Source organism: Leucopleurus acutus (genome assembly GCF_964270905.1).
Source record: "Leucopleurus acutus genome assembly, chromosome: 18".
Taxonomy (NCBI): domain Eukaryota; kingdom Metazoa; phylum Chordata; class Mammalia; order Artiodactyla; family Delphinidae; genus Leucopleurus; species Leucopleurus acutus.
Window position 1 is genome coordinate 25,267,446 of NC_139160.1, and position 12,370 is coordinate 25,279,815.

General features: G+C 39.5%; 1 protein-coding gene across 3 annotated transcripts in view; it reads left to right on the forward strand.

The window, feature by feature from the left end:
- The window catches only part of ELF1 (E74 like ETS transcription factor 1), a 105,570-nt gene that overhangs the window by 1,365 nt on the left and 91,835 nt on the right, over nt 1-12,370 (forward strand). The gene's annotated exons all lie outside the window — the stretch shown is intronic.

Sequence of the window (12,370 nt, forward strand, 5' to 3'; positions counted from 1 at the left end):
GCGCCCGAGCCCCGCCCCGAGGCCGGCCTGCGAGGTCATCCCAACTTGACATCGGGGGCGCCGGCCGTAGTTCTCAGAAAGTACCCCAGACTCCGGAGCCACAGACTTGAGTGTTTCTGCTCGGGAAGGCCTCTGGGGAAGGGCGTCCGTCCCGTTCTCCGCCCACGTCCGCCCCCCCCCCCAAAAAAAACACACACACGCTGTGGAGAAGAAAAATACCACTAGGATGAGATGTCTTTAAAGAAGAAATGTGACTTTCCAAAAGGGTCTAACGTTTTGAGCGCCGCGGATAGAAAATCCTGGGGTGGAGGTGGGGCTTGGAAGAGAGAAAATTGGCCGGAGACTGGGGAGGGGATGTTATAACAAAGTTTCACTGTATTTTTAAATATAGAAGCCCTGTGTTTATTACAAAGAAGGGGCAGCTGTGTCAGCAGCATGTGAGCTGTAAATGAAACAAAAGCGTTATCTTAAATGCAAGCTGAAATTAGAAAATGGGGTGAGCTCTGATGTTTAGTCTATTGGGCCTCCGGGAACAAATGAAGAAGGAAAAAGTGGCTCTTGTGGACGAGTCTCTGGTCAGTGCCATTACGCAGAGCAGAAGGATTAGTTGTTAGTATGTGCCTTCCCAAACTGTGTTTGATAGTTTTAACTGCACAGTGAATTTTGAAATAATCTGTTAATGTGGACAGTATGATTAAGGATGAATTACTTTCACATTGTAAATAAACTTCCACAACTAAAAATGTTTTAAATCATCTTCATTAGTTCAAATATTTGAACGTTTTCTCTACACCAAGCATCATCGGATAGTCTTGGAAGTTAACTGATGTTCAGGTTCTTCATGTTAGGAGGTTTTGGAGAGAATCCTGAATGGAGTCATATTTTGGCCCTTTTGATTAGCTGTATGACCTTGTGGTAGATCTTTCACCTTCTCTGTGCTCTGGGTTTAGAGCCATAAATTCTTGATGATACATACCACTCACAAACTTGAGAGTTAAAAGAATTGTTGAGCAATTCTTGTGTCGGTAATAAGAGTGGAAAAGTTTCATTTAAATAGAGGATTGTGTCATTGTTCAGAAACCATTTACTAAAGAATTAGGCCTGAGCGTGGAAGGAAGGAAAGATCCTTCTGCCTTAATTGCCTCCAGAAGAGCTTCAATCTTGACCTCGCATTTTGTGACGACTTGGTATCAAATTGTGCTAAAATGGATGTGATTTTCAACTGAGCACCCGGTATAATTGCAAATAGCTTTATATATATTTGAGGGTATGCTGAGAGGAGTAGTTTGGTGACAATATATCTGTCCGAGACATAGACTTATATATTGTTGTGTACCAGGCACAGTTGGCTAGGGCAGCATCTGAGTTGCAGAATTCCTTCAAGAGCACATAGGTGAGAAGTCACTTCTACTCAGGGAAGAGGACTAGAGACCAGACAAGGAAGGGAGAGTGTTTGCCCTGGACCTTGAAGAACAGGTTGGATTTCTCCTGGTGGGGAATGTGTATCAGAAAGCGGAGGTTGGGGCAACAAGTGTGAGGCTGGCTAGTAGCCTGGCTGGGTAGGAGCACACAGTGCCTGGAGGGAGAGCCATGGGGGTCAAGTTGGGATGGTAAAAAGGGAATTTTAACTGGATAAATTTTGACTAGGTAACAAGTTGTTTTATGGGATTTATGTCACTAGACTTTTTAAAACATTTTGCGTCTCTTTGAAGAAACTAAATATAGCATAATATGTAAAAATTTCTTTTTTTTATGAGTCAAACAATATAGAAACATGTAGAATATTTTGTGCCCATGGGTTTTATGTTTAGCAATTAGATATTAATTTTTAACCAATGGAGTGGAGAAAATTAACATTTAAAAGAATGAAATCTAGGTTTAGATTATGAGAATGATCTGCAACTATATTCTTACTGGAAATAGTCTAAGACAGAGCTGCTAGTTACTGTCGGTGAAGCATACACCTTAAATTGGTCAGAACTAGGTGATAACTTTGTAAGGATTCATTCATACGCTTGTGCCTTGCTTCCAAAACACCATTGGTAGTCATGTTTTACATGTTCTCTCTTGAGCCACAAAATAAAGTGATACTAAATGAGTGGTGTGGATTACCCAAATAGTCTCTTTACTATTTGTTACTATTAGGTGCAGCTAGAAGATGTACGACAGTTCAGTAAACGTTTGCATAGATGAACACCTGTACGTAAAGAAATGTAAGGGTTGGGAAAATGACGATGGCATTTTAAAAGCCAAAGACTTTACCCTGGTCTCTGAGCCTAACATTGTCTAGCCTCTACTTGGGTCCTCAACGCCACCTCCTCCCTCCTCTCCCTTTTCATTGTACTTTAGCTGCACTGGCTTCTTGCTTTTTGTTCCTTGAATGTGCCATACTTGTTCTTTTCTCAGTCTTATGTCTTGCTGTTTCCACTGCCTGCAGTATTCCCCCTCCAGCTCTGCACATCTCACTCCTGTCAGCGTTACCTTATCAGAGAGGCCTTTCTGTTTACCCTCACTAGAGACTCCCTTTTCTGGTTACTGTCTGGTTACTTTATGCTGCTTTATTTTCTTTTGCGTATCTGAAATAAACATGTTTGTTCCTGTTTATTTCTTGTCTTATTCTACTAGAATATAAGTTCCATGAGAGTAAGGATACTGTGTAGTGAGATCACTCTTGTTCTGTAAGAGTCAAACAGTAATGAAGAAGTTGGTACCGTCATAGGTTGCTGGGGGAAATGTAAAATGGTGCAGCCACTTTGGGAAACTGTTTGGCAGTTCTCTCAAAATGTTAAACATAGAGTTGCCATGTGACCCAGCAGTTCCACTCCTAGGTGTATACCCAAGACAGATTAAAACATGTCCATGCAAGAACTTGTACACAATTGTTTATAGCAGCATTCATAAGCAGAAAGTGACAGATAACCCTAATGTCTGTCAACTGAGGAATGAATGAATAGAATGCAGTGTACCCATACAATCAAATATTTTTTGGCAATAAAAAGGGATGAAGTAGTGATATATACCACAGCATGGATCAATCTCAAGAACATTATGCTAAACAAAAGAAGCCAGGTCCAAAAGACCACGTTTTGTATGAGTCCATTTATATGAAATGCCCAGAATAGACAAATCTGTAGAGAAAGAGGATGGATTATGGTTGCCTAGGATTGGCCGGGGTGGGGGAGGATGACACGGGGGATGGGAAGTGATTGCTAATGTAGGTCCAAGGTTTCTTTTTAGGGTGATTACAGTGTCCTAAAATTACATTATGATGATTGTTGCACAACTCTGTAAATATACTAAAAAACATTGAGTTCTACTCTTTGTGTGGGTGAACTTCATGGTATGTAAATTATATCTCAGCAAAACTGTTAAAAAAAGATTGAGGCAATCAAAAATATAGAATATTTTGTCTACATTTTACGTTTATCATTTGGATATTAAATATTTAAAAATAATAATGGAATGATTTAACACTGCAACTCTAGCTCCTAGATAGTCCAGGAATGTAGCAAGAGCTCAGTAAATAACAGACGAAGGAGGTTGAAGTATACAGATAATTACGATACAGTGCATAGTGTAATAAATGCTTAGAGGAGACTAAGCCAAGGGTTACAGGGGTTTGAAGGTCTCTAAAATGTCACATCTGGGTTTGTGTGAAGAGAATGGGGAAAGGCCTCTAGGAGGCAGCATTTGAGATTGGCTTGGAAGGCTGCTTATGCTTTGCGGGTGGAGATGATTGAGCGGGAGACAAGGCTATAAGAAGGAAGCAGGCAGGAACAGAGGTCCCTAAACAGTTGCTAGCACATTTTGGCTGAGCTGAGAGTACAAATAGTATAGGAATGGACCAGTAGTAGTATAGTAGTATAGTGTAAGAGTGCAAGAATAGGCTACGGTCTGTAGCAGACAATGTCAGTGCTGGCAGATCTCCTCTGATGTCTTTTTATCATCCCTCCCAACCCCTAGTGTGCTTCTGATGGCTCATACTTGGGAAGAGTTGTATCCCTTGCTGGCAGAGAGCTGGAAGTACCTGGGGGTTTATCCCCCTTCCCCTAATAGCTCTCAACCCGAGACTGTCCTGTCAGGAGAATATCTTCGGAGCAGGGACTTTGACTTTTCCCCCCGTTCTGTATCATCAGCACTTGGGGCAGTGCTTGGCACTTGTTGAGCATTCAGAAAATATTTGAATGAATGAATGAATAAATGAAAACCAGGAAGTTGCAAGGTATATTCAAAGTGAAGTTTATTTCCTAAATCCCCTTGACTCTTGCAGAGCACTTAGGAGATTTTGGAAGGTTGTGATTGTGAAGGTCCTTGAATTTTGGAGTAAGGAGTTTACTTAGCTAAAAGAAGGAATTTCTGGTAATATGATACGTGTTTTAATGAAATTAATTTGGCAGTAGTGTGCAGGATGAACTGGGGGATGGAAGGGTTGTGTCTGTGGTGTCCACACTGACCAAGGTTGGGGGGTCTTCTGCAGTACAGTAATAATCTAACAACTCTCCTTGCCTCTAGTGTCTCCCTAAATAGGGTGGTGGCAAAAGAATATAAAGGATTAAATGGAAGAGGTGCATTGAAGGAAAAATTTAAGATGTCAGGAGTATAAATACTCCTCAAAGAAATAGGGAAGTTAGGAAGCATAGATTTTTTTGGAAAGGACAGACAATTTTTGCGATTGTTGGCCAGACAGTAAATTATTATTGCCCACCAGTGTGTGTGTGTGTGTGTGTGTGTGTGTGTGTCTTTTTGATCACTGAAATTGTACCTTGAATTCAGAGACAAAATTAAGACTGTGAGACTGCCACCCTGTGGACAATATAACTTAGAACTGAAATCCTCAAAAATTATAATAAAACTTGATCCACTTGAAATTAACTATTATAGAACTGATTATGGTTCTTCCATATTGGTATATGTGGTTATGCTCATTAAATAGAAAGTTGAAATTAGTTTTTTTTCTGAACTTTTTCTGGGGCTTTTAAATAAATGGAATTTAAATGAAATCAGTAGCTTTAAAATGTTGCAAAGAAATTCAGAAATGCCTTTTAGATGGCATACTTCTTTCTCTAGAAATTTCATATCAAAGAGTGTGTTTTTTAAAACATGGTGGCATGTATGCCTGTTGTAAGGTGGTACTTTTTTCTTGTATATTTTATCCTATTTTATACATATGTCCTTGAGAGTTATATTTCTTGAAAAATATGTGAGGACTTACCTGGTGGCACAGTGGTTAAGAATCGCCAGCCAATGCAGGAGACATGGGTTCGATCCCTGGTCCTGGAAGATCCCACGTGCTGTGGAGCAACTAAGCCCGTGCACCACAACTACTGAGCCTGTGCTCTAGAGCCCGCGAACCACAACTGCTGAGCCCGCATGGCGCAACTACTGAAGCCCACGGCCCTAGAGCCTGCGCTCCGCAACAAGAGAAGCCACCACAATGAGAAGCCCATGCACCGCAACAAAGAGTAGCTCCCACTCACCGTAACTAGAGAAAGCCCGCGAGCAGTAACGAAGATGCAACGCAGCCAAAAAAAATAAAAAAAATAATATAAACACTTGTTTTGAAGAAAATAAATATTTAAAAAAGAGAAAAATATGTGAAAGTGTACCCCATCATTTTTTTCCTCTTAAGTGAAAGTGGCTTTCCCTTCCCATTTTTATAGAGTAGGATTCTATTGTTAGAAATTCGCCATGCTTTGAAGAATTGCCTTCATTGTATTTTTGTAAATAACTTGGCTTTTATTACAGGTTATTTATTTAGAAGGGCAGTCTGCTCACAAATTAAACTGGTAAACTAGCTTGAATCAAAATGAAATTGTGGGTGTGAAAAAATTGTTTGCTCTCTGCAACTCAGGAAATGGTTTTGTCTAGAACTCTGCAGAATAAAACTTTCCCAGCAGATGAGCTGCTTACAGCCTAATGTTGTAAATGGCTTACACGCTTGTTTTCCCTGAGGAGTCTGGAGGGGTGGGGTCGCCATTTAGCGCTGGAAGTTTGTGTTAGCGGTAAAGCAGAAGTGGGCTGAAGCCCCATTCTGAGATCACAGTCATGCATCCTTTCTGAATGTGATATCCAGGATGAGGAAGAGAACAAATGGCGCATCTACTGGACCCCTACCCCCTTCACTTTAGGGACCTTATGTTTTGGTCATGGAGAGATTTTCAAATGTAATGTTAATGGTTTAAAATATTCAAATATTTCTGAGTTTTTTTTCTCAAAAGTGTAGCATGACAAACATGATAATAGACTTTCAATATTAGGTTTTGTTTAACCTTTTCAAAGTAAATAGATGAGATTGTGACTTTTCTGAACTATTTTTTCCTACATTTATATCTTATATTCCACAGTTGATGTATATGGTGTGGTTTGAAGTAGACTATTAATGGTGAAAATGCAAATGCTTATCTAGGTCTGCAAGGTACATTGCCATATAAAAAACAGTATTATTTAGGTACTGTTTAAGGAAAGTAACTTTCAAAATACTTCATGGTCTATTTGCTCCTTTCCTAAGTATTGGGACAAAGAGCCAGTAAAATTAGAGGTATATTTCTGTTTTCTAACCTTCTTTAATGGTTTAATTATCATATCATTTTTAAAACTATGGAATTGAACTTATATAAAGACATTTTTAGCTTAATATTTAGCTTGCACTTAAACTTTGTTATCACGTGGTATCTGCCTTTTTAATGCTAGAATGGTGATTCTTTTAGGATTAATGGTAGTTAGTGTTCCCTTTTACTTTCCAAGCATGGGTTCATTTTCATAACTAAGTATAAAACATTTTGTTCTTTGAAAATAATTCCAGCATAGATGACTTGAATTTTGATAATAACAATAACAACTGTCTCATGAGTTTTGTGTGTCTGTTGGGTGTGTGTTTACAAATCTTAATAGGTCTTTTATTTTAGAATGCAGACTATTCACTATTAAATAAATACCTTTGATTTGAACCTTCTTTTTTTTTTTTTGCTTTATTTTAGATGTCTAGGGAGGTACTTAGCCTAGTGACTTCTAGATCCAGAGGGTCTTCTAGATAGTCTTAAATATTGTAGTTTAATCTTTTAATTTAAAGTTTCTTTTGGGTTCAAAATCCCAAGATCAGGATACATTTCTGATTTAGGATGTGTTGATATATTGCTTTGTGTGAAGCTTTTTATCTGTTTCCAGATTTAATTAAACACTTAATTCAAGTTTTCAAGGTTGTAATGGGATTTGTTTTGCCCCATCTGTGCTTATCACTGATACCTTCCTATGCCAAGGGACCCAGTGACCCTATTACCTGGGAAGGATGGGGCCCTGCCACTGAGTCATCCCCTGAGTAGGGCAGGCACTGACCCAGTCACAGAGCTGAAGTGGAAAGGAAGAGTATGATGGGAAGGGTCTGTCCCAGAAAACAGGTGGCAGGTAGGGGGAGGGGAAGCATCCTGATGGAAGGCCGAACATAGGCTTAAGGAATTCAAAACTTCTTGCAGGCAGTTGGCATCAGGAAATTTCAGATATGAGAGGGAATGCCTTTGCATTATTTATTCTCCCTGTTTTTTTTGCCCTTTCACATGAACCACAATTGTTTTTTAATTAACTGATTTATTTTTTTGGCTGCGTTAGGTCTTCGTTGCTGTGCGTGGGCTTTCTCTAGTTGCGGTGAGCAGGGGCTACTCTTTGTTGCGGTGCACGGGCTTCTCATTGCAGTGGCTTCTCTTGTTGCGGAGTGCGGGCTCTAGGCATGCAGGCTTCAGTAGTTGCAGCATGCGAGCTCAGTAGTTGTGGCTCACGGGCTCTAGAGCGCAGGCTCAGTAGTTGTGGCACACAGGCTTAGTTGCTCCACGGCATGTGGGATCTTCCCAGACGAGGGATCAAACCCATGTCCCCTGCATTGACAGGTGGATTCTTAACCACTGCACCACCAGGGAAGTCCCCTGAACCACAATTTTATTGTCCCTTAAATCCTGCTTTGAAAGACTGTTTCTTCTTTTCTATTTTCAATACCTTCTAGAATTATCTTTTGCTAGTTCATGGAACATGTTTTAAGAGGGCTTTTTACAAGTTTGTAGGAAAAAGAAAGCACATAAAGTTTATATAAAAGTAAATCTGCCACCTCACACTCATTAGGATAGCTACTATCAAAAAAACCCAAAAAACCAAATAACAAGAGTTGGTGAGGATTTGAGGAAATTAGAGCCCTTGTGTTCTGTTCATAGGAGCGTAAAATGGTACAACCACTACGGAAAACAGTTTGGTGGTTCTTCAGAAAATTAGAAATAGAATTACCAAATGATCCAGCAATTCTGTTTCTAGCTATATACCCCAAAGAATTAAAAGCAGTCTCAAAAAGATGCTGTACTCCCATGTTCTTAGTAGCATTATTTACAGTAGCGAAAAGGTAGAAGTAACCTAAGTGTGCATAAGTGGATAAATGGATAAACAAAATGTGGCATACACTTACATGGGAATGTTTTTCAGCCTTAAAGAGGAGGGAAATTCCGACACGTGCTACAACATGAATGAACTTGGAGAACATTATGCTAAGTGAAATAAACCAGTCACAAAAAGACAAATACTGCCATGATTCCACTTACATGTGGTAACTAGAGTAGTCAGAATCATAGAGACAGCAGTAGAATGTTGATTGCCAGGGGCTGGGGAGAGGAGGAATAGGGAGTCATTTAATGGATACAGAGTTTCAGTTTTGCAAGATAAAATGAATTATGGAGATTGGTTGGAAAACAATATGAATGTACTTGTTACTACTAAACTGTACACTTCAATGGTTAATTTTACCATAATTTTTTAAAAAGGAAAATTTGAATTTGTATTTGGATATGCAAATTGTAAGAGTAAAAAGCATCTGTAAGGAGATTGAAGTTACTTGATTTGGTCAATATTTAGATGCTTGGGATGTAACAACGAAAAAATCAGACAAGATCCTCATGAAGCCTACCTCTTAGTGGGAAAGATAGACATTGATTGAACAAGTAAAAAGTGTGTTTGAGTGTTACATGCAGAACAGGGAGACAACTAACGAGTAGGTGGAAAGGCGGCTGTAGTGAAAAGGCTTCCCTAAGGAAATGGCATTGAAGTGGGATTTGAAGGATGGGTAAGCACTGGCTAGGAGAAAGAGAGGGATGGAAAGTGATGGGAGGCTGAGGGAGTAGCATTATGGAAATGCTCCAGAGCAGGAAAGAAAGGGTATTATGCTTTGGAAAATGGAAGAAGGTGCTGAGGGCTTAATGTGAAATGTGATGGGAGATGAGGATGGCAAGTATCAGACCATATAAGGCATTGTAGGTCATGTTAAGGATTTTGAGTTTTACCTTAAACAGAGTGGTTAGACATTGCTGTGTTTCAAGCCAGGGAGTATGGAGGTGAAATGGAGTGGAAGTAAGAAAAAAAAATGTGTCTTTTTATACAGTGTACCCTTTAAATGTAAATTACCTCCTTAATCTGGTGCTTGAATGTCAGAAGGAAAAGTGGTTCAGTTATGTTTATTCAGATGATATATTGGTTGCCAGTGTGGCCTGTTAATGTGGTAAGATGTACTTAAAGGGTGAATTTAAGGGAATTGTCAAGGGTAATTGAGTAGAGGCGATTTTTACCTTTATATTCTGACTTGTTAGTTGAAACCGTAGAAATGGATGAGTTTGCCAAAGGGAGAGTCTGGAGTGAAAAGAGGCTTTTCAACGGAACCTTTAGGACATCCAGTGTTCAGTCATGAGATAGAGGAAGTGGGGCAGAGAAAGCTGAGGAAGAGTAGTGCAGCATTGGGGGAAAACCAGGAATGAGACTTACGAGTCTAACAAAACAAGCTCTGAAAGTGTTAATTGGGTTTAGCCCAGTGTGGTCATTGACCTTAGTTAGAAGAGATTTAGTGGCATAGTACAGGCAGGATTAGATTTGATAGACGAGAATGAGTCAAAGAATGTGTGGGAAATGAAGAAATGGAGTATAGACAAATCTTTGAGGAAGGTTGGCTGTGAAGGGAGTGAGAAAGGATGGTAGAAGGGATTGAGGTGTATGTGACAGTTGGGGTGTCAAATAACGGAAGCTTTTTTTTTTAAAGAAAAGCTTGAATTAAAATAAAAATCTTCTTTAGATCTGTGAAATATTTGAAAAATGTATTACACACGTTGCTGATTCCCTAAATAGGATCTACTGAATACAGATGTGAACCCATTGACTTAATCTAGATATGGTATTGTGGGACTGTGTACACACAGGTGCAATCAGACCTGCCTGGTGAGGTACAAAGGTCTGTTTGTCACTATACTAATTTCTGGTCATCTGGGCAGTAAATATTGCAGAATCCTGGGTTCACTTAAGACCAACTAATTTGAGTCTTTGGTGTAGGACTCAGAAGTGTGTGTGTGTGTGTGTGTGTGTGTGTGTGTGTGTCTTTAGATGATTCTTATGCATCTGTTTTGTGGACTGTCTTTGGAGAATCATCCCAAGAATGTTTTACTTTGAAGTCTTCTGAATCCTTTTTTTTTAAAAAAAAACATTTATTTATTTGTTTGTTTATTTTGACTGCACCGGGTCTTAGTTGAGGCATGCAGGATCTTAGTTGCGGCATGCCTGTGGGATCTAGCTCCCTGACCAGGGATCGAACCGGGTCCCCTGCATTGGGAAGGCGAAGTCTTACCCACTGGACCACCAGGGAAGTCCCTGAATGCTTTTTAATAGCTCTATCATGAGGATTAAATGAGGTATGTATGTCAAGCACTTAGCAAGGAAAGATTTTCATAACTTTGTCTGCCTGTATGATTGGAGTAGTGGTAGTGTTTTTGTTTTTTAGCATGAATCTAGCTTGATCTTTTTTCCTGACTGTAAGGGTAATACACATGTCCCCCCCGCACCCCCCGCCCCCACCGTAAGTCCTTCTTTAGCCACTTTTCATACTTCTTCCCTCCTCCCTGCTCTCTAAGGGCCATGGTGCTTCCTCCTATTGCCTTGCCTTTGTTCACTCCTACAACTTCCTCTGCTGATAGTACTCTGCCCCAGCCTTTTACATGACTGCCACCTTATCATTCAGGTCTCAAAGCAACTGTCATGTTTTCTGAGAGGCCTTCCCTTATCTAAAGTAAGTTTTCTTGGTCACCCTTTGTCACTTTGTTGATTTCCTTCATATGTGGGCAGGGACTATGTTCGAATTGTTTACTTGAGTCCACAGGTAAACTGACTATATCCTGAGTCTACAGAAGAGTGCCAGGCACATAGAAGCTACTTAAATACCAAATATCACAGACGAATAATACAAATCATAAAAATTTTACTAACCGGCACAAGTACTGTTAGCTTTCAGTTGATCATTACTTCAGATACATATATGGACCATATATGTATAAATGTCAATTGTGCAGTGATACATACTGTTTTCTGACTTGCATATTTCATGTAAATATATTGTGGAGATTTTTTTTTTGGTACACTGTTTTATATAGATAATCATTCTTAACAGCTGAATAATATGGTACGCTCCATATAATGAGATATGGTTTCTGTAACACCTAATTTATTTAACAGTTTTCAATTTTTTACTGTTTTGAACGATGGTACTGAATTTCTCTCTGTATCTTTGTATATGTTATTTGTTTTGTTAGAATAAATTACTGAGACTGGAAAGGTACATAAAGACCTTTTGGGGACTTCCCTGGTAGTCCAGTAGTTAAGAATCCACCTTCCAGTGCATGGGATGAAGGTTTGAGCCTTGGTCATGGAAATAAGATCCCACATGCCGCAGGGCAACTAAGCCCTCACGCCATAGCTAGTGAGCCTGAGTGCTGCAACTACAAAGCCCGTGCTCTCTGGAGCCTGTGTGCCACAACTAGAGAGAAGCCCGAGTGCTGCATTGAAGAGCCCACGCGCCGTAACAAAAGATCCCACGTGCCGCAACTAAGACTGGACACAGCCAATAAATAAATAAATCTTTAAAAAATATAAATTAAATGGATTAAAAAAAGACCTTTTGGTTGTGAAATTGCCTCTGGAATGCTATTCTTATACTCTCAAAAATAGAGTATGAGACCATTTATTTCCCCATACCCTCTCTAATCATTTTACTTTTTGCTAATAGGTGAAAAATGGTATTGTTTCTCTGCTCTGAGGTTGTGAGAATGAACATCTCTTGTATTTGGCCACATTTTGTGAAGTGCCTCTTCATGCCCAATGCCCATTTTTCTAATAAGAGTGTTTTTTTTCCCCCCCAGGAAAAATCATTTAATATTCATTTGCCAAGCACAGGGTATATTCAATTTGTGGGTTAACACTTAAAAAATACAGACAAAAGGCAGAAAATATTGATTTTAAAAGAAGAAAAGGGGGAGGACATTTAAAAATCCATTTAAAATTAAAACTTTTCACAGAATCTCTAAAGTGGATC